Here is an 18,913-nt window from a genome sequence, read left to right on the forward strand (position 1 = left end):
TTCATGTTGAATGTTGCTTTGAAACGAATTAAAAATTTAGCGAACAGAAATTTCTGTTGGCTACATTTTTAATTCGTAATTTTCCTTTACGTTATTATAATTAGTATCGTTTATGTATTTTTAATAAATTAAAATTTAATTGCAAAATCATATTTTGTCAAAAAACAAATTTCTTTTTCAGAAAATTTTTTTTTTTTTTTTTTTTTTTTTTTTTTCAGAAAATACCGTCAAAACTTCATGAGAATATTAATAACGTATTTTTAGACTAAGAAAACTTAAAAAATTCTAAAAATTCTTTCGGCGTACTAAATGTAACAAATTTAAAAGTTAAAGACATTAGTAAATCACAAAAGAATACGATTGATTGGAATTTAATGAAAAAGCAACCAACTTTGAATAGTTTATTATTCGACTTTTCAAATGCAAATTGAAAGTGGCGTCAAAAGTCGCAGTTTTTTTAAAATTAAATATCTCGGTCAGTTTTTGTTTTCTGGGAGAAACATTTTATACTTTAACGAGTATAAAATGTTCTTAAATATAAGGACATTTTATAAAATTTTTTTCTTTGAATTTAAAAATGCTGAAACATCATCATTTAAAACATTTTTGCAATTTTGAAGCATATGTTTAGGACTAACAGTTGCCAAAATGTAGGCCAAGTAAGGACTTTTGTAAATACGGTGTACACTGACGCAAAAAAGTTTTGTAGGCATAAGAAACTTTCAAACTTTCAACGATAAAATTCAACCATTATTCCAAAACTAAGTATTTTTCATTGCGTTTTGCGTCTAAATAATGCTAAGTCTATTCCGAGGAAGAATATTAAATACCACTAATAAATAAATGAGTTATTTTAAATACCTTTAGAATGCCTTTAAATAAAAAGTTAAGTTAAAAAACGTATCGCGGTATTACGTTACGAATGTTATAAAGAGCCAGTGCTATCAAGCTTTTCTTGTAGTAGGTTTTTAGAAGAATTTTATATGTGAAAAAGATGCAGGTTAAGGTTTAGGAGCTACTTTGTTAACTTGAGAAATTAAGATTTCTTTTGATGCAAGCAAATTTACAATTTTTCATTGGAATCGTTTAAAATCTCAGAGTAGCTGAACTATTGAATTGGAAATAAAATATGCTATTCAATTTAATTTTAATATATAGTGAAATAAAGCCCAATAGATTTTACAATATATTAGCCGCGGTTACGAGGACACATTTTATGCATTGTATATACAAAATGTTGCACGTTTTGTTGATACTAGCCACCGCAAAAATCAATGTATAATATAAAATTAAGAACAATGAACATAAAACGAGGAAAAATAAAGAATCATATGCTACAGTATAGGAACTTACAGCTGTAACTGTTTCCGAAAAAAAATTCGTCCTTCGGAAATGACTGGGCGTGTTCGTCCAAGGTTATTGCCACTAAATAAGAAAGACTTCATCAGGAGCTGGCTATCTTTATGTTTAGTTTTCCGAATCTGAGTGAACTATGAACATAAGTTTCTAAATTTGTCTCTGGATTATAGTCAGTGACGAAAATATATTTGTTTAAGTCTGGCTTCTGCTGTTAAACACGTAGTCTAAACTGTTAAGCGGCATAAACGTTGAGTGAAGAATTTCACGTTTTTTAGTTCCTTTTCTCAAACTACTTTCCGACTTTCTGCTAGTATGATTCACTGCTAGTCTAAAAACGTCCGTTCTTTTTTGCGTCAGCCCGAACTGTAGCCCAGATTTCGTATTTAGAAATTCCAGCATTTCAGTTGCATGAAATATTACCTACAGAAAATTTTCGCATGAGAAACTATTTAAGCGTGCAATCTAATTTTCTATATAAAGTGGGTAAAAATATCTTGAAAATTCCTTTTTCAATCTTCTTTATACAGTTATGCTCACAACGTTTCACACAATAATATTTTTGTATCCTTAAAACTTATTTAAACTTCTGATAACATCTAAAAGATAACATCTTATCTAACTCAACATCTAAAAGATCTGGAACTGTTATATTTGTTTTACAAAGAACATTGATTCGCACTCGTAGATTCTTTCAGTTGTCTTACAAATTATAGCCATACATTCCTCATCAATGCGTTGGGAGCAATAAAAAAATTATGTGCTTCTTAATTGTTCTTAAGAATACTCAGATAATTTTCTGTATCAATGAGATGTTTACTGTGCTATTTGGTTGTTCATGTGCCACAGTTTCTATACACCTTGTTTAAAAATGTTAAATTTGGTAAACATTAATTATTTTGTAGAGACATGAGGTATTTTTCGGAAGCAGACGAGATGAAAAATTAATAACCGCCTTCGTCGGGAATCGAACCACGGACCTCTGGAACACCGGCCCAACGTACAGAACCACTACACCACGAAGGCACTCTAAGAACGTGGGAGACATACCTTATAATTTTATTGATATTTATGTCATTAGTGTGAATTACAAAAACCTGATTTTAATGCCATATATTATATACCACAACAACGGAATTTCTCTCTAACTCTTCTAATTATACACGATTCATTTTTAATAAATCTCATGTGAACACCACATGGTTTCCTTTTATGGCCTGTTAAATTATACACATTTTTGCTGTATTTCATTTAAACTTATTTCCTCGAATTTCATTAGAGATGTACAAGTATTTCTCATTCAATTAATTCAGTTCTTCGTGACGAAGCAAAAATATATAAAAACTCAAAACATCTTCATTAAAATGTAAAATACAGAAAAACATAAAACATCAAATGCATCTAAAACAATTAAAAAACATGTTTTTACGATTAAAATTAGAGTCTCTGCGCAAAAACAACCAATTTGGCCAGCGGGCAAGAAGGCAACGAGTTTTGGGCCCAACTCCGCAAAAAGGCATTGAAGGTGCAAAAATTGACTTAATTCGCATTTCTACTGAGTTTCAAATGTAAACAAATGGCGGTTCGTTAAATGCACAATTTACCAACATATAAAAAAATATTACCAGCATATAAAAAAAATTAAGTTCACTCAGCCAGGTAACAGAGTGGGAATATATATATATATATATATATATAAACCAATAATTCATAATACGATTGATGCAACCGATTGCAATTAAAAAGAGAGGTGCACAACTACATGTTATTATAACAGTCACATATACAAAATATTAACGTTCTACGGTTGTTCATTTTTGAGTTATGCAAGACACATACGTACGTACAGACGTCAAGAAAACATTTTACAATCCTTTTTGGAAAAAACAGTCTTTTATTCTGTCATTGCCTATTATTGTCTAAATAATAATACATAAAACACATTTTAAATGGAAAATTCAACTACTGAGTTTCGATTCTACGAAAAGTGATACAGATGACTTTTACAGGATTTCAGGGCCATTTAATTAATGTTTGAAATATAAAAAGTACTTTTTAAATGTTCAATATGATAGCTTTTACCTCGACTATAACTCTGCATCTTGATTTTAGTGATAGAAAGGCTTTTCGTAAAATTTTCAAGGATACTGATTTCCATTCCTCTTCCACTTCTTTGCAGATTCCATCAATGAGGGTGTGTTTGCGTTTAGAAAGTTGCGTTTTCAAGAGTCCAAATGCACAATAATTCTTAAGTGAAACGTCAGGGGACTTCTTAAGAATACTTTGAAAAGTTATATATTCAATACCTGTATCAGTCTTCATATTTTCAAGGAATGCTGTGGTACTTTTCTAAGTACAACTTTTTCTTTTCCCTGAAGCAGTTTTACTCTTTGTCATTTTAGAATAAAGAAATGGAATTTATTCGGTAAATTTCAAAGCCACACCAAAGGCTGAGCGGTAAAGTCTATGAGTACTGGTAGTTCAATCCGAGGCTCGAATCCCGCGAAAGGGCTGGCTGCATGAGTTGTCTCAGTTATTACGTGTATACGAGCCAATTTCCCTTAGAAAGTTCTCCACGAAGGCATTCCTTCCATTAGGCAGATAGCCTTCGAATGCTTTGCCGTAAACAAATAAACCAAGTCAAACCTGTAAATTTCGGGAGTAAAACTTGCTCTTGATAGTACATTGAGTCGATTTTAACACTTTTTCCCACTTTTCTTACTTTTAATTTCTCATTGTAAGAGAATCCTGTGATAATCATAAACCCCTCATTGAAGCGTTCTGATGGAACCAGGTCTGATACTGATTATTGATGGAACCAGGTCTGTATACTTTTTCTCTTCGTTTCCGATTTTTTTTTTTTTTTTTTTTTTTTTTTCCATGCTCCATCAAGGGTCACATTCTATATCCATTTATCTTCTGCTAAATAATTTTCCTACAGGATTCTACAAATTGTTATACGTTGAGGCACATGCGTCGGCAAAAGCTGGTGAACATTATGTTTTTTAGCTTTTTAAATTTGTAAATCTTAGTTTATTAATTTATTTATTGTTGCTAGAAATATATTTAAAGACTTGACAAATGATTTCTTTCGTTGACATATTTTCTCTTATTACTAAGTTTAGAAGTCTTAGAAACAGCACGCACCTTTTCGGGTATTCGTTTTGGAGTCTTCTTTCCATGTATAATTAATGATTGAAGGTATTTTCCTTCCATTTAATAATGTTGCTTATTTTGTGCTTATAAATTTTAGGAATATTTCTCTTCAGAAAGCTCAAAAACATAGCCTTCAATCCACAGCTTGTTTACATATGATATTTTGAAAAGAAAAAATAAATTTTAAAGTAGCAGACGATGCTTCTTATTTCGTATAAGAAGTTGTCAGAAATTTGTATTCCAAACCATTATAATTATTTAATTTCGAAATCATTTTAAAATTGAGTAAACGTCCTCTATATTTTAATTAAAAGGAAAATTTGAATTCCTTACGTTAAACTTTACTCAAAACGAAATTAGAATATTCGACTCCTGCACTAAAAGGATAAGTATACTTGTAAGATTTAAAAATAAAACAAGAAGCCTAGAGTAAAATAAAAAATTCATTGTCAGTTACAGAAGGAAACAAAAACCATGTGTGAAATTTAAATTATTCGACTCCTGCACTAAAAAACCATGTGTGAAAATAGAATATTCGACTCCTGCCTAAAAGGATAAGTATACTTGTAAGATTTAAAAATAAAACAAGAAGCCTAGAGTAAAATAAAAAATTCATTGTCAGTTACAGAAGGAAACAAAAACCATGTGTGAAATTTAAATTATTCGACTCCTGCACTAAAAGGATAAGTATACTTGTAAGATTTAAAAATAAAACAAGAAGCCTAGAGTAAAATAAAAAATTCATTGTCAGTTACAGAAGGAAACAAAAACCATGTGTGAAATTTAAATAATCTAAATACACATTATACAAATCGTGTTAAAAAACGGAATGAAAATAATTTTTTGAAATACCTTGTAATAGCTTTGAAGAAGCTCATACCAAAGTCTTTTAATATAACCAATTTAAGGTCAGGCAAAATATTTTCCCACTGAACTAAAATGGCTATTTGTATTTAATTTTCACGAGGTTTAGTTAGATTAACTTTTTACGTTTTTATTCTTTAAGAAATTTGAACTTTCTAAAGAATGAATAAATTTTAAAAGATGCAACTTTGCGTCAATAAGAAGTCTTTTTCAATTTTTCTGAATTGGAAAGTATTAAAACTATGATTTTTTGTGGAGCCCTTAAAAATTATCTTTTTTTTTTTTTTTTTTTTTTTTTTGTGTGTGTGTGTGTGTGTGTTGTGTCTTGGAAAGGGGATCCCCCACTTTTTTTAAGGGTTGGGGGACTTCTACTAACTCAGATAAGTGAAGGTTTAAAAAAAAAAGACTAAAAATATTAGCATGCATTTTCTCTTGAAAATAAAAAGACCAATTGTTATTTCATTATATTTTCCTAATAATTTATGTTTCATATTTATTATTCATAAAAACATATTAATTTAATATTAATTTAGGTAACAATAACAACAGAAATAAAAAATATTATTTACACTTTAAATTTAGTACTTACAAAACTTTCTTCGCTATAGCAACTACTTCTGTTTTCTTTAATTAGTAATATGTTAAAGATACTAATTAGAGAAGCTGGTTCTTTTAAGAATTTATTTTTTTCTCGTAATTTGAGATAAATAAAGTTTGATTTTTTTTCCGCAGTTTGGATTTGCTGAAACTTTACCTTTTTTATTCTTTGGAACTGCTGAAAGCAGTGTTAAAGAAAACAATCTTTTTTCGTTTAATTTATCAGCTTCTTAAAACCAAAAAGACAAGAAGATTCTCCGATTCTTTCAAAAATAAATCATCACAGTTAACCAAAACTAGAATGGGTAGTTCATATTATACTAGAAGCGGCTTATGAAAAATTAGACATTTCTTTAAACTTTATTTTATTAAGTCATTGTTACTTTTATTAAGTCATTGCTATCCTCTCCTTTAAGTAGTTAAAATATCTACCCTATATCTCTCTATATATGCTCTATATCGTATACCTTTTATAAACATACTATCTTTGAGATATTCCTTCCCATTGTAAGTTAAAAATGAAGAGTGGTAAAATTTTTCGCACAGGTTTAAATGATTAATTTTATTTAAATGAACTCAGTAGTGCAACTTTGGTAACGTATTACTAGAGTTACAAAGGATAAAATTTTGTATACGAATACAAACAATGCTATAAACATTTTTAAAAAGAGTACGATAACAGAACTGAAAAAAAAAAGTTGTTATGGTGAGAAGTATTTATTTATAATATGTAAACTGAATAGTAATTGTAAAAATTACAAATTCTTCTACGCTAGCTTTGCTGTATGAGAAACAGCAGATTTCTTATCCATATTTCGCATCTCTTTTTAGAGAGAAATACCCGTTGTTTCCATCTTATTATGTTTGTTCTTTATGTTTTAAATAAAATTAAGGAAAGAAAAAGTAAAGTATAAAATAACTCTCATTTGCTACAGACTTTTAATTCAGTTTCAGAGAATTTTCATTGGCAATAACAGGCCAGTAAGAAAGATGCGCAGAAGCTCTGTAGCCGAGATTCCAAGGTGTTTCAAATTTATCCTATTAATTTTATCAAAGGTATAAATGTTAATGAAATTTGTTGCCATCGACAAACATCAAAATTTCAATAAAACGTATATGGCGTTTTTAAATGCGCACTTTCTTCCACTGCTTAATATGCTGTTAAAATTCCGATGACAAATAAAACATTTTAAGCATATTTATCTGCGTGGAGTAACAAAAAGCTTCCAGTTTCTCAAGAGCAATTTCTTCGAAAAGTGAAAAATAATAACTCTCAGGAGAGATATAGATTGCTCTCAGGTTAACTATATTACATCAAGTGTCATTCATGAATTATTGCAGTAACAAGCCAAAAATAATTTCTGTCGTCAAAGGTTTAATTTGTTAAAAATTACCATCTTTTTTAGTTTAAAATTGCCAGTACTTAACTGAAGTTGTAGCTGATTAATATTCAAACTGGTATTAAATATTTTCAGAACATTTAAAATTTTTATTTTTAAAAGATTACAAACTTCTGTTAAATTCTTAATAACTGACTATTTTTTTAACTTTAAAGTCAGATTGGTGAAAAACTAGCTATTATCCCCAAAGCAGGTATAGACAAAACATTAAAAAGTAGATGAAAAATTATGCATTGACTGTAATTCGATAGGATTTAATCCAATTTGCCAAGTAAAAGAACTTTCACAATTTTGCACTTTTTATAGGGGAAAAAAAGAATTAAGAGTATCTTTAAATAATACTATTTGCTTTAAAACCATCATGAAGATTTATTGCAACAAATTTTCATGTCAATTTTCTATTTATGAATTTCTCCATTTTGTTCTTTACTATTTATAATGATCGATTTAGTTTGACACCGTTTTTTTTTTTTTTTTTTTTCCCTCGACTATTCGTTATAATAAATTTTAGTCCTGTATTTTCAAAAACATAAAATAAATTAAAATACATATAAATGTATTTTATTTTATTTATTCTAATTATGCTATGAAAGGAAAATGAAATATTAAAAATGGTGTCGAAAGTATCTAAAGCCGCCAATAGTTTCTATAACTCTCTAAGTTGACGGATTAGTTATGAAAGTTAAGTTATTACTCCATAGACCCACTGGTCGTTGCAAAAAATGTAGTAGCTTCGCCTGCTAATTCTACTAAATTCGATTCGAAAATTTTCAATCTAACTGGCTTGAATGCAGAATAATTGAATTGTTGTTGTGCTATCACTTGTCTGACAGTAACATCAAATTCATCGTGGCAAGGACAGTAAGGTTGCGCTTGTCGTTGGTAAGAGCTTTAACCGTCATGCAGGTGACAGTGCGACTTCACTCAGCTCCACCTGCAATTTTGATGGAGAGCACCCCAGGAGAATGGGCCCAAGGGTCTCCAACCCTTTTTCCCCTACCACGACCTCTCGACAAGACTTTCGCCTCGGTATATGTTTAGAACGCTCCCATGCCGCAAAGACAATATACATTTACAAACATCCATGCCTTCTCCGTGTTTCGAACCCGAGCTCTTCGGTGCCACAGCAGGCTTCCCTAACCACTATACCGTCTGGGCGGCGAATAATTGAGTTCGGATTTTTATGAAAATGATATTATGCACAAAAAAATAATCTGCTTCTCAAAAGTGGTTTTGAATAACTATTTTCTTTCAAGCAGATGTCCATTATCTGGTAGATATCTACAAGCAAACTCACATTAAAGGCAAACGGTATATGTGATTACAAGTCTCAGGAAGTAAGCTATTGGGTTTCTGTTTCAGGGAATTCCTGTGTTGTTACGGATTTCCTATTACATAAACAGTTCATTAACAAAAATTTTGGAGCAGGACGTCAGAACACTTTAGCACATTGCAACCGCTAGAATTTTAAATAAATTATGAATTTCATTGCTAAACAGCATTTGCAGAAATCAATCCTAATGTTTAAAGTAGCATTTTGACCTTGCGTGCTATAAAAACGTAATTGGTTGCTATAAAAGCAACCAATTATAAAAGCTTTAAAATAAAAAAGAAAAGAAAAGAAATATATCGAAGCGTCGTTACTGCAATTTTTAAACACATTAAAATGAAAATTCTTGAACATTTTGTGTTAAGTTTGGTATTGATAAAAACAATTAAATTCCTTTATCTATTATTATTCATTTTAAATGTAGAATCCTCATTCATATTTCAGTAACTGAAAAAATTAACAGCGAAAAAACTCTTTAAATGAATACCAGACTTTCGTATGTTTAATTTGATAAATAGTGCAGTTTACCAGTTAACTGAGAATGTACTAAACATACTGCAGTTGCAGTCTGAAATTTTTTAATCCAGAATGGTTACTAAAATTTGAAAACATAATCTAATTTTGCCAACGCCCATTTCGGCCAAAAAAAATCTGAAAACTTTTCAGATTTTATATTACGCCTAAAGGGCGTTTTTTCATTTACACACACATGCACGGTTCAAGAGCATTTTGGCTATTCCTTTGGACTAAAAACATTTAAAAACAGTCTATCTTTAGAATTTCCGATGGGCAGTCTCGCGCGCTGAGGATTAAAATGTTTTTCCCTGTACAGTGTTCTCATTACTTGCTTTTAAACCATTGAGCTTTTTAATTAAAAAAATCGTTAAAATTTGACAAAATATGACTTGCAAATTCGAAATTCAAAATTCGGGCTTCCATTTACATTACTACTTTATTCAAAAGACTAGGACTACGTTATTCAAAATTTGAAGACTCTAGGTACCGTTATTTTTTTACAATGCGAAAAACTTCATTCATTCATGCAAAGTCTTCATTCTTTAATTTCTTTAAATACAGTACAAGGCGATAATTGAATTTCCAAGAGATCTTAAAGACTATAGTAAACTGCTACTTTATTCCAGGAAATTCAATATTATCAACGCACAGAAATATTTGGCTGGAGTAATGATGTGTATCTGTTTTCTTTTCTTTATGTGTCGTTTATTTACATGTTTAACTGCTTATTTTTATTTATTTATTTATTTATTTATTTATTTTTAGTTCATTTTTGTCGGGCTGCCTCTAAAGGCTTTATGGCTGAATTATAGGCCGGAGGAGCTGGGGGCTTTGCCCTTGTAGTACGATAATATTTAGTGGCAACAATCTGAAAAGTGATTCAGACTTTTATAGTGATTCAACTCAAAATCCCGTATTGAGATTAATATTCCTTCTGGGCTAACAGTCCTTTGGGTTAAAAAAAAAAAAAAACTCTACTATAAAGAAAACGAACCTACCTGTGTCTAACCTCTCTGAAAATTTGTACAGCTTTACTCAAAAATCTGATGCAAACTTAATATATATATATATATATAAATTAAGTATCAGACGATAAGTTTAAAAAACAGGATCCATTTATTATTATTCAGGAGTAATAGCTGTTACAAAATCAGATCTCCGGAGTAAATAAAAAGAACTACTAATAACTTTTTGTATGAAGTTTACTGCATCGTTACGTTAAAGAAAAGACCCCGATATTCCTTTGTCCTTTTATAGCCTCTGGAAAGGCGGAGCTTTCAATAAATGACGTCAGCCTCGTCAGCCATTCCAGTTCGCTTTAAATATCTCCAGAACATTCTATAACTGTACGTGTAGAAAATGCGAGAAAAACAACTTGACTACGGGGCTTTGAATTTAATTCCACGTACTTTCAAATAAGAGACCGTCGCCATTAAAAATGAAAAGAACATACAGTTAGAAATTTAAGTGTATTTTTGACTATGGAATTTTATTATTACATATATATATATGTATATATAATTGAAAAAGAAAATGTAAAGCGAACTGGTAATTAGACGAAAGACCTACCTGGTCTCAAAAACTTTTGCGCATAATGCTGCAAAAAGATTTGAAAGAATAGTAGTAGGTGGGAACATTGCAGCAACTTTGCTAAAAAGTTACCAGGAGCTGTAGCTCCACGAAATGTGGTAACATAGTACTACATAGACAATAAGAAATTTGCCTGGTAAAACTGGAAAAACTGTATAAGCGCGATAAAATTGCCAAATTTTAGTGCTGGAAGACTTGCTATTGCACGAAAAAAATTAATTAATCTGACCGCCGTGTAATGTAAAAAGTTAACTCACATGAAAAAAAAAAAAAAAAAAAAAAAAAAAAAAAAAACAATGGACGAGGAAAAAAATATATATATATCAGGAAGTTACAAAAACATGGATTATAAATGTCAATATAAAAAATGCCTATACATAAAAATTTAATTTTAAAATTGCCTATATATAATATGCCAATACATAAAAATTAAAATCAAAATTAAAAAAATAATAAAAAGACACAAAAAGCATCAAAAACTAGCTACAAAAACAAAAATTAAATAGCGGAAAAATGGTATATTAGCCCACTCGCACTCTCAGTTGGCTTTTCAAGGGAAAAAACTGATCTACGAAATAGACTAAATACCATTACGCGTTTCGCCGAAACAGACCATTGAAGCTCTTGTTTAATGCGAAAAAAACTTTATACAAAAGTATATTAGTATTTCCGAAGAAATTCTTTTGGAATAAATCCTTTTTAGTAGCTCCACTGCTCTGTCTCTTTTTCCCGACGCGTCCGCTGAAAAACACATAAAGGTGTCAAAGGCTATTATGATTCCGAGCGATGTAAAATAAAAATCAAAATCAAAGTAGAAAAATAATAAAATTAAAATAATAAATTAAAATAAATAGCGGTCTGCTATTAGTCAAAATACACATCAACGCACGGGCTGGTCCTTTACCTTAAAGACTTCGTAACTTTTATTAGAAGAAAGGTGCTGTAAACAGATAAAGATGTAATCGACATTGTAAGTAAAAAAATGTAATCGACATTGTAAGTAAAAAAAGTGTATTCAATTTAGTAAATAAAAACGTTGCAGGGTCTTATTAGAACCAAAAAACTTATACTAAAAACGAAAAAACTGACCTGAGAGGTTCCATTCTCAGCTTCCGAAAAAATTTTGGAAAAGGGCGCAAAAATCCTTTCTTGTTCAAACCAACCTTCCTTATCGTATAATGACGTCATCGTGAGAAGCTATTAAAACTGAAGAGGCCAATGGGCTGAGAGAGAAAGTTGGCCGGTCCCCCTCTTTTTTACAGAAGGGGGTGACAAATAAGAAAAAAATATATGTATATATATATATATATAATTTTAAAATTTGCATTTGCGTGTTTCTTTTCCAGTTTAAATTTATTCATCTCTAACCAAAAATACAAATAATAAAAAAAGTTGAGACTGTTACTATAAAGGTTTCAGGTAAAAGGTTTCCCCCCCCCCGAAACATTTTTTTTTTTATTCATTTCTAAAAAAATACGTTAAAAATAAATAAAATAAGACTAGTGCAAACCAAAACAAGTTTAAGATGTCAAATCTAACTCTTTCACAGAATGCATTACTTTAAATAAAATTTTATTTATCGATTTGTTCTTTGAAGTAATGTTAGGGCTAATTAAAACTAAAAAAATTACTCAACTCGGCAATTTTTTTTTTCTAGAAAATATTATCCTAGAATAAATTTAACGATTACTTCCTTTAAATAACAATAGTGTTAAATGTCAGCTCTTATGAAACACATTTGTATTCAGAATGTTATCCCAGTGAAATACCTGTATTCTGCCCATTTGCGTGTATCTCCGAGCACTTGCTAGGCACATAACGTTTCTATTGTTCACTCTTGATATAAATATTCGTCATAGCAACCATTAATCAAAGTGATAGCTTTCCTTTTGTTGTAAAATAAATTCAGGAATTCACAATACTAAATAATATCCTTAGCACCATTTTGATCTCGTTATTAACATAGTAATGACTATATTTAGTCTCACTGTCAGTCTCAGCATTTTAGTCTCAGTGCCTCATAATAATGACTACGCATGGAACATATTCCAGACGATTTGCCCAAAGATTTTATGTTTATGGAAATAGTTTATTTTAAGAAGTCTTAGAAAGATCTAAAAATTTTAGATATTAGTACTGTTATCGTTCTTAAAATTTATTTTTCGCAGTATAAGTCCTATGCAAATATAGAAAATGAGTCAGTACAGAGAAAGCTGACGCTCAATGACCCTTTTAAAAATTCTAAACTCCTCATCATAAATATATAAATTAATTCTTTCGCGCCGTAACCGAGCGATCAGTATTACAAAAGCAGATACTCTATAACAGCGATTCTCAACCGGTGGTACTCATACCACTGGTAGCGCGCAACAGAAAAATAAATGGTACGCAAAGAAACAAAGTATTTTAACTATTAAATTCAAAAATTAAATACCCCAACAACCTGTTTAAATTTTTCTCTAACACTCGTAAATTTATACGAACTGAGCGTTGTTCAAAGTCAAGTGCCGCTTCTATTTTTACAAGTATTTAGCCTTAGGAGCAACAAAATTTATCATAAATGATGTTTGAAAAGGATTAATAGGAATGGATGTTGTATTTAATAGGAAATAAAATTAAGTTCCTGTAAAACGATAATAGTATCTCATTAATTCTTTTAAAGTTGATCGATTGATTAGCATGTCTACACTTTATATCGCCACCAATTCCGGCCTCATATTGCTCTGTTTTCAATTAGAATCATTTTTTAAGTCGATTTGCTATCTCTAACAGCTGTTATTTTGTCGTCTTGTTGCTTCGTATTCCTTATTTTTCTACGCGATGTGGGAAAATCGTCGTCTGCTTTTGAAGAACTCATAATATATTGTGCATTTAAATATTTGTGAAAAAATAATAAAACAAAACTAGATTTTTCAAAAATGGAAAAATGGCCATGATTGACTAAGAGGAGAAGTGATGATTCACAGGTGATGGATACAGGATATCTACTAGCACTACTATTATAAAATAGTTCTTTCCAGCTCCTTAGAGAGTCCCCGAAGGGCATGACAAAAGTGAAAGGTCCTTAAATGAATTTTCCAAGGAAAATCCCAGAAATAAATTTCATACAAAATTTTGGAATTCAAGTATCATAACTTAAATTTTGATAATTAAAATGGTAACTAATTTTTTAACTAATGTTTTTTTAATGTTGCATATTTAATACAAACAGCCAATAGGTTGTTCAAATGGTAATATATATATATATATATATATATATTATTTTCAGTAAAAAACTGAAAAATAATCATTGTAAAAAGTAGTGCTGATACTAAAGTTCTTCAGTTTTTGTTTAGATGGCACGCCCTGGTCAAAAGGCTGAGAACCGCTGCTCTATAGCTTTCAGTTTCTTATGGCATATCCTTTTTAAGAAATGAAGAGTGACTGTTTCAGCTTCCTCAGGGGCAAAGAGCGACATTCTTCGAAAACGATCGCCTACGCAACCACTATCGACTTCGATGGAGTAACTGCCTGAATTAACTCTATCTCTCTCGAGTCTTGATCCCCAGCTGTCAGGTGTATTTTCTGTTTTAAGCAATTGTGACATGATAGAGCTAATCAATAATCTAAAACTTAACTTCAAAAGTGAAATGTGATAAGAAAACGAACGGAATAATAATAGGGGATCTGTTATTGCCTTTTCTACCGATACCAAAAACCAGAAAATTTTTATTACAGAGCCGCTCGGGAAAATGTCCTATACCCTCATCTTGATTCAAATTTTAGCAACGCAGTGATGTTAACCCATATCCTAAACTGTTTTTCTCGTGTACATTTCGAATCGACCCTTTACTGAAATTCTTTGCACGATTTTTCTCTCGCATGTTAAAGTTAGGTACTATGTTTCTTTCGTATCAGTTTCTTTGAATGTCATTATATTTGTTTAGATTTTAAAAAAAACTGGGCAGTCTATGAATTTAACAACTTACGACATTTAAATAACTTTGCAACATAATTTATGCTTCTACAATGATACAGCTGAAGAGATTATTTTAATTTCGTGATAGTTACTTTTTAATTTTGAAACTCTTTCCTTTACTTCCTTGTTTCCTACCTACAATTCCCTTCCAGAATGATTTTTCAATATCGCGTTTTATGAGATAGAAGAGTATTTAATGCAAAGTTTCAGTTACTTCCGTAGAATAGCTCAGAAGTTCTTGGTAGAGCGTGCTCTGCCTTCTAGCCACGTCGTTGTGTTTAGCCACGTTCGATCGTGTTCTAACGTGCCTGTTAGTAATCGCGGGTGAAATAAGGGCTAACTCGGTTAGTTATTTCTGTACAGCTTCGGCTTAGTTAGAATTAGCTTAGTTTCTTATTTTCTATCTTAAGTTAAAGTCCAAGTGGAGGTTTTCCTGTACGCCCGAAAGGGGCCGACTGTGATTATTCTTTGATTTAAATAAAAGAGTCTTTTAACCCTTCTTTGGACTTTGTTTTTGCAGTTGTAAAAATAACAACGAATAATCACTATACTCTTCTGTAGTTCTAGTTGTCAAGGACACTCAATTTAACTAGAACCTTATAAAAGCATTATCAACAAAATTCAAACATAACAGGGCAAGACATTCCATGTTCTGTTACAGTACTTTTTGTTTATAGTTAAATGTTCATCAAAAGATGCAATATAATATTTTACGCACCACAATCACTACCAAGGCCCCCAGATTTTGCTTATAGCGTTATGTGTATTTTAGTCTTACAGAAGAATATGAGTTATATTCAATATCTGCAATCACTATCAGTTTTAGCAACAAAGAAATGTCGTATCAATGACAGAATTATCTGAAAATACTTTGATTCAGATATTCTGGAAAATATCGCATTTCAGCTTAAAACGTTGTCATTAAAATTTTTCAATACCGCGCACAAAGCATATTTAATGTTTTCGGAATATCATCAGGTTTTTTTTTTTTTTTTTTTTTTTTTTTTTTTAAATTGCAGTTTTCTTAGAGATTTAAAAAGACTAGGCAATATATGAATTTAACAACTTATGACATTTAAATAACTTTACAATATCATTTGTGCTTCTAGAATGATAAAGCATTATCAACAAAATTCAAATCCAGACATAACATGGCACCCAAACATGACATCCCAGCTTCTGTTGCAGTACTTTTTGTTTATAAATGTCCGTCAAAAGGTACAATCAGGTAATTTAATCCTAAACATTTCTACTCAGATGAATCTCTTACCATCTACATATGGTTTTTCTGCTGCTGATAATAAAACAAAATTCTTTTTAAATCTTCAGGTCTGAAGTAGCTCCAGATATTAAACTGTGACTTTTAAACTATTATTTGGATTCTTTATTTGCTATACATTAGCTCAACTTAGTGGAGTACGAGTAAATATTGCGATCTGGTTAAAAAATTGAAAGGTCTTAAGCCGAAATATTTTTTTCGATTTAAACTGGGTCAGAGCCCGATGGGTTTCGGCCGAATTTAAGTTCTGTGAAGTAGTTTGACTACTGTAAAAGCATATGTTAAAACTAATTCACAGAAATCATTTTACGGTCGCGCAGTTTTTAAGTAAATTTACTTCTTATCATATAATTAATAATATTTAATGACTTATTTAGGTTATGATAAGAGAAAAAACGCCAGCCTATAGCAAAAACCGCAATATTTAAAATATAATAGTAATAAAAATAGGAGATAATACTAACAGTTGCTAGAAACTGATAAATTTTAAAGAATTACATGAATTCGGATTGAAGAATTTAAAGATATCACTCTTATTTAACTTTGAGTCGTAGTCTTTAGAATGAGCCATCTCTCTGAGCCATACAAACACTTTGAGTGAAAACCAAGTATAGCTGTAGAAGATGGAAATCAGTTTTTTAATAAAAAGAGCTGTGAAATTTCTCGGTTAACGCATCTAACGCAGCGTAAAATTTTGCTTAAGTAGCCGGATGGTGGCAACAGAAAGAAAGAAATATGATCATTAAAAGAAAAGGAGCAGGCAAATAGATGAATACAAAGAACAAGTCAAAAGGGTAAAATACAGTTTTTTAAACAGGAGAAATAAGTATTTGAAGTTGACTTTCATATTAAGTTATTGACAACAATTATTCTTAATTTCAAAGGTAACCATCAGATTAATTCGTTTGGCAAGCTTACACAACACAAGCATTGAAAACAAACAGTCAGAAGAAATTTGTTGGATCACTTATACGTTAAAATTTATAAAGTACGAATTTATTTATCCCAAGACAACAAATATGCCAAAAGATCTGCACTCAGCAATAATATTATAGCCACTTATTATAACTGATGGCAAGTCCATTTAATGGCTAAGTGGATAAAGCCGTTAAATACTAGTAATTCGATTCGTAACAGTTTCTACCTGTTATAAAAGTTAACTAGAAAGGATTTCATAGTATATGAGCTAGTTTTACTTGTAAAATCATCTACGAAGTCACTGTAACTTTAAGCGAGTGACCCAAGTATATTTTCCTAACATTAATTAATCAAGCATGTATATTCAGAGATGGAAACAAAACTTAGAAATAGACCCTCATAGACTATTTATACTAAATCAATCATTACACATCCAAATGCTACATATCTCTTAAGAAAAAGTCAAACAAAGTAGAACGATTTTATATTAAATCTCTTAAACGTAAAACTAAAATCGATTACGAACGTTCATCATCAAGCAGTTTGGTAATTTTAAATACTTACAAAGTGAGAGAGACATAAAATAGCTTACCAGCGATGTACTATAACATCTTATTGACTTTTAATTAATTTTAACTCTAGTCTTTACTTGCTTTTTTATCAAAATTCCACTACTTAAATTTCTTTTTTAGTAATTCACAAAAATTGTTTTTACTTTTGGTTTTGAATTTTACTTTTCCCCTTTCCTATATGGATGACGAAACACGAATTGAGTAGTTGAAGAGTTAGGCTTGGAGGCAACTTCCCCTTGATAAGTCTGTCTCCTGCCTGCTCAACAAATTATTCATTTATGTAATTATTATTTTTTAGGAATAATATTTTATTTAGAATAATATTTTTTCATGGTTTTAGATACGTGCACTTAATTTCCATATGCTCCCTGAATTGAAATGATATTGTAAATTAGTTTGCAACAATAATAATTTTTTACAATTAAAATTTAATTTAATTTAATATTTATACGAATAGAGAATATTTGTTAAATTCAAATTTCATTCCTTGTAGCAATGGCGCAAGAGAATAATTTAAATTTAATTTAACTTTACTATTTTCTTGTGAAACAATTTTGGAAAGTAAACATTTTTTACAAAAAAAGGAAAATATTGAATAAAGTTTCAAAATCAAATAACTTTGATTTTGATAGAAAAGTTGCATAAACATTTCAAATTCCGATGTAATATAGTAAGAGTTTTTGCCTTTTAAGAAGCAAAAGTATACAGCAGAAATATTTTTACCTCTTGGGAGAGGTAAACCCAGGGTTTTCTTTCCACAGGAAACGAACAGAATAGTATTGACACCAACGGTAATTCTAGGTTAAATTTTGTCTTAATATGAATGGCTGAAATTTGGTTTTATAGTCGATAAGTTTTGGAAAAAAAAATTTAAGGGCTTGGTATACGATATATATATGATGAGATAAAAATCGAAATACTTCATGAACACAATCGAAATACATCAAAAACATACAGTGGATGGACAAAAATATGGAAACACCTTGTGAAATGCATGTTTGAAAAGAAAGATTGATTTTAATGAAATATGTAGGTGGCGCTGGCGTTTTGACTACTTACGCCACCTATACAACTTCATAAATGTGCTAAACAGTTCAGTTGTTGTCGGAGTACTGTTATGTGAGGTTGTCATTGCATTATGTCAGAGTTAACAGACTTCGAACGTGGGCAAATTGTTGGAGCACGTATGGTAGGTGCTTCCGTAAGCAAGGTAGCCGAGGTGTTTAGTGTTTCAAGAGGTACTGTATCGCAGATTTATTCCACATATTTGAAAAGCGGAAAAACATCATCTGCTAAATCACAGCGCGGACGAAAGTGTGTCCTGAGTGATCGTGACAGACGATCATTAAGGGCAATTGTGACGAAAAATAAGAAGAC

At 30.5% G+C, this 18,913-nt stretch overlaps 1 protein-coding gene across 6 annotated transcripts in view; it reads right to left on the minus strand.

Annotated features, from left to right (window-relative positions):
• Nucleotides 1-18,913, minus strand: part of LOC118200191 (trace amine-associated receptor 1-like) — a 138,064-nt gene that overhangs the window by 102,580 nt on the left and 16,571 nt on the right. For 2 of the 6 annotated variants that reach the window (XM_085822578.1, XM_085822577.1), the window contains exon 1: nucleotides 1,354-1,591. The exons of the other annotated variants lie outside the window; for them this stretch is intronic. The gene's annotated coding sequence lies outside the window, so the exon portion shown is untranslated. Of the gene's footprint in view, nucleotides 1-1,353; nucleotides 1,592-18,913 lie in introns of those variants that run through there. 6 annotated transcript variants of the gene reach the window in all.

Source organism: Stegodyphus dumicola, chromosome 8 (assembly GCF_044657685.1).
Source record: "Stegodyphus dumicola isolate Sdum_Otavi_A_Nest chromosome 8, ASM4465768v1".
In the NCBI taxonomy this organism is placed as follows: Eukaryota; Metazoa; Arthropoda; class Arachnida; order Araneae; family Eresidae; genus Stegodyphus; species Stegodyphus dumicola.